This window comes from Dipodomys ordii, unplaced genomic scaffold (assembly GCF_000151885.1).
Source record: "Dipodomys ordii isolate 6190 unplaced genomic scaffold, Dord_2.0 Scaffold55, whole genome shotgun sequence".
NCBI classification, from domain to species: domain Eukaryota; kingdom Metazoa; phylum Chordata; class Mammalia; order Rodentia; family Heteromyidae; genus Dipodomys; species Dipodomys ordii.
This window is the reverse complement of record NW_012267271.1, coordinates 5,868,201-5,872,639: the sequence shown is the minus strand read 5'-3', so window position 1 is coordinate 5,872,639 and position 4,439 is coordinate 5,868,201. Positions and strand designations below refer to the sequence as shown.

The following is a 4,439-nucleotide window of genomic DNA, read 5'->3' as shown; positions in this document are numbered from 1 at the left end:
GCTGTGGCTCAAGTGGTAGAGCGCTAGCCTTGAGCTGAAGAGCTGAGGGGCAGCGCCCAGGCTCAGAGTTCAGGCCCACGACCGGACCCAAAATAAAACAAAACAAAAAGAAGCTCAGGGGGGGCTGAGAAGGTGGCTCAGTGGTAGAATGCTTGCCTTGCATGTATGAGGCCTTGGGTTTGATTCCTCAGCACCACATAAGCAGAAAAAGCTGGAAGTGGCGCTGTGGCTCAAGTGGTAGAGCTCTAGCCTTGAGCTGAAGAACTGCAGGACAGCGCCCAGGCCCAGAGTTCAGGCCCCACGATTGGCAAAAAAAAAAAAAAAGCAGCAGCAGCAGCAGCTCAGGGACAATGCCCAGGCCCCAAGTTCTAGCTCCAGGACTGGCCAAAATAAATAAATAAAATATAAATGTGTGTATTTGTATGTGTGTTTATGATACATACATACACATATAGATACACAGATGGCTATAGATAGGTGGGCAGACTGAACCATGGACCTCCACTATGCTAGATGGGTGCTCTGTCACAAAACTACACTTCAACACAAACTTTTTTTGTGTGTGCCAGTCCTGAGGCTTGAATTCAGCACCAGGCATTGTCCCTGAGCTTTTTTGCTCAAAGCTAGAGCTCAACCACTTGAGCCACAGCTCCACTTACAGCTTTTTTTGGTGCTTAATTGGAGTTGAGAGTCTCACAGACTTTCCTGCCCAGGCTGGCTTTGAATCACAATTCTCAGATCTCAGCCTCCTGAGTACCTAAGATTACAGGTATAACCAATTGTGCCCAGCTTGGCTTTCTCCTTTTATAAACAGGAGCAACTGCTCCTAAGGGAAAAGTGGAAAACACAAATGCATCCCCTTCCCTTATTCTACATGGGCCTACTAAGTCCCCATAGCCCCACTCCTGTGCAACCTGGGTCCACAAGGCAGCATCTTGCCCTCAGGAGACTCACCATCTGAGAGAAGATGAATGAATGGTGTCTGACTTTTACAAATGGTTTGCAAACTAGGCATGGGGGTGCCTGTCTATAATCCCAGAAATTGAGACTGAGACAGGAGGATTGCAAAAAGAGTTAACCAATTAACAAATCTACAAAAAAGCTCCCAAATCTTAGAAAAGCTAAAAAGAACAAACAAATACCTACTTCCCTCCAATCCAGAATTATCCAATGTCTGTGTTACACTTGGTTCAGAGCTATTGGGGGTGGGAGAGAGGCAGAATGCTGGTGATGAAGTGAACATGGGCCAGAGGATGGATCATCCTAGGCCAGGGAAAATAAATAAAAGCTACCACCGATACTATACTTTATATAAATATCACACTGTAATATGTTTCTAAATGTGACTGAATTATGTCATAATGTACACTGACACCTGCTCCTTGTATTTCCAGCAACAGTGTATTCTTTGAAGACTCAGTCTGCATTGATACATCACATGGTCACACAAATGGCAATTCACAAATGGAAAGGGATCCTATAACAAAAATCTGGGCATGATGGTGCATACCTGTAATCTCAGTACTCAAGAGGCTGTGGAACGAAGATCAAGAGTTGGAGGCCAGCCTGGGATTCCTAGCAGGCCCTTATCTCAAAGACCCCAAACACTACTGAATCTAACAGCAAAGCCCATAAGATGAAAGGATAGCCATGTGGAATGTATCTGAATGTATAAGAAAATGTGGCCAGGCGCCTGTGGCTCATGGCTACAATCCTAGCTACTCAGGAGGCTGAGATCTGAGGATTACAATTCAAAGCCAGCCAAGGCAGGAAACTTCTTGAGACTCATCTTCAATAAACCACCAGAAAACAGGAAGTGCCACTGTGGCTCAAGTGGGAGAGCACTCACCTTGAGCTGAAGAGTTCAGGGACAGCACCCAGGCCAAGTTCAAGCCCCATGACCAATAAAAACACCACCAACAACAAAAAAGAAAATGTGTTAGGGGCTAGGAATGTGGCTTAATGGTAGAGTGTTTGCCTAGCATACATAAAGCTCTGGGTTTGATTCCTCAGTACCACATGAACAGAAAAAGCCAGAAGTGGTGCTGTGGCTTGAGGTGTAGAGTGCTAGCCTTCAGCACAGAGAGGCTCAGGGACATTGCCCAGGCCCTGAGCTCAAACCCCAGGACTTGTTTTAAAAAGTGTAAGAAGAAAAACAATTTTAAAAAAATCTACTCAACTGCTAAGGATGTTTTCTAAAAGCTATTATTCAGGGCTGGGAAGGTGGCTCAGTGGTAGAGCCCTTGCCTTGCATGCTCGAGGCCCTGGGTTCAATTCCTCAGCACCACATAAGCAAAAAGAAAAAAGCCAGAAGTGGCACTGTGGCTCAAGTGGTAGAGCGCTAGCCTTGAGCTGAAGAGCTGAGGGACAGCGCCCAGGCCCAGAGTTCAGACCCCACGACCGGACCCAAAAAAAATAAATAAATAAAAATAAAAGCTATTATTCAGAAACACATTCATTCCTAGGAACTGGTGGCTCATGCCTAGAATCCTAGCTACTCAGGAGGCTGAGATCTGAAGGTAGCGGTTCAAAGCCAGCCCGGACAGGAAATTTCGTGAGACTCTTCTCTCCAATAAACCACTCAGAAAACTGGAAGTGGTGCTGTGGCTCAAGTGGTAGAGTGCTAGCCTTGAGCTTAAAAGGTGAGGGACAGCACCCAGGCCCAGAGTCCAAGCCCCATGACTGACCCCCCCCAAAAAAAAAGTAATAAAAGACACATACCACAATCTAGAAATAGTTGTGTTAAAAGCAATCACATCTAAATATGATCAATTGGACCCTGAGTCCAATTACCAACTTAAAGAAAATGTAAAAGAGATGAACGTATTAAACAACAACAGTAGAAACAGGATGTGTGGCCTGGCAATAGATCCTAGGATCTACTGGCATTTAGATCCTAATTTTCTTTAATTAAATTCATTCTTTACCAATGAACATTTGAACCTGATTTGACATTCAAAGATATTCAGGGCTTTCTGTTATAATGGTTTTAATCCTGTTTTTAAAAGGGCCCCATGTGTGCATGTGCGTGTGTCTCTCTCTCTCTCTCTCTCTCTCTCTCCCTCCAGGAACTTGGGCTTGAACTCAAGGTCTGAGCACTTTTTGCTCAAAGATGGCACTCTAACACTTGAGTCACACCTCCACTTCAGGTTTTCGGTAGTTAATTGGAGATAAGAGTCTCACAGATTTATTTGCCCAGACTGGCTCGACACTGAAACCCCAGGACTTAGCCCTGTGAGAAGCTAAGATTACAGACAGGTGTGAGCCAGTGGTACCTGGAACCAGTGGCATGTACTGAAATATTTACAGATGAAATAAGATGCCCTTGATTTGCTCTAAAATAATATGGAAGACAATAACAAATATTGCCAACACTGTGGAGAATGGGAAACACTCCTTAGTTCTGTGGAGAATGGGAAACACTCCTTAGTTGTCAGTGAATGTAAAATGGTTGTCACTTCGGGACAATTTGACAAGTTCTTAAAAAAAAAAATTGGCAATTCCTTTAAAAAGTTATATAAAGGCCAGGCATGGTGCCCACTTGTAATATGAGCTACTTGGGAGACAGAGGTACAAAGATATGTTTCAAGACAAACCCGGGCAAAAGTGCAAGATGACTCTGAGAAAGAAATTAAAGCAAAAAGGGTTGTATGTGTGGCTTAAACCAAGTGGAATTGTGGTTCAAACCACCAAAAAAAGAAGTTAAAACTAATTCTACAATATGGCCCAGGAACTTCATGCCACTCCTACCAAAAGCAATGAAAATACCTATCTCCTAAAAGATCTGCTTGAAGCGGGTGGTGCTGGCTTAGCCCTGTAATCCAAGCTACTCGGAAGGCTGAAATCTGAGGATTGTGGTTTGAAGCCAGCCTAGGCAGAAAAGTCAATGAGATTCTCATCTCCAATTAATCACCAAAAATCCAGAAGTGGAGCTGTAGCTCAAGTGGTAGAGTGCCATTCTTGAGCAGAAAAAGCAAAGGGGCAGCACTGAGACCCTGAGTTCAAACCCCAGAATACACCTCCCCACGTTAAATGTAAATCTAGATTCTATATTCTTTTAACTCTACACAGACAAAACACAGTGTTTCATGATTAATGCAGTATGTTTTTACAAGACAAATTTTGTAAAACTTCTGGGGGTGGGGGGGGGGAAGGTATACCATGAAAATAATGTGTGCTATAATGATGCACTTTCTACTTCTTACCTATTAAACTATTCACCTGAACTAACGACGGTACGTGTCAGCTTTAGAAGACTTTAAACTGAGCTGTAAAGGAAGACTTACACGAACGTTCTAGGCCTAGACAGACGAGAGAAGAAAAAGCAGAGACTCCGAAACACGTTCTTATCAACGGGTTTAAATTCCCAGGGAAGTGTTTCAGACTTCCAAAGCCAGGGCAGGGGAGAGCGGGGAGCAAAGCTGGTGCGGAGGGGGGGG

General features: G+C 44.1%; 1 protein-coding gene across 1 annotated transcript in view; it reads right to left on the bottom strand.

The window, feature by feature from the left end:
* Gpr107 (G protein-coupled receptor 107) overlaps positions 1-4,439 on the bottom strand; it is a 59,461-nt gene that overhangs the window by 54,623 nt on the left and 399 nt on the right. The gene's annotated exons all lie outside the window — the stretch shown is intronic.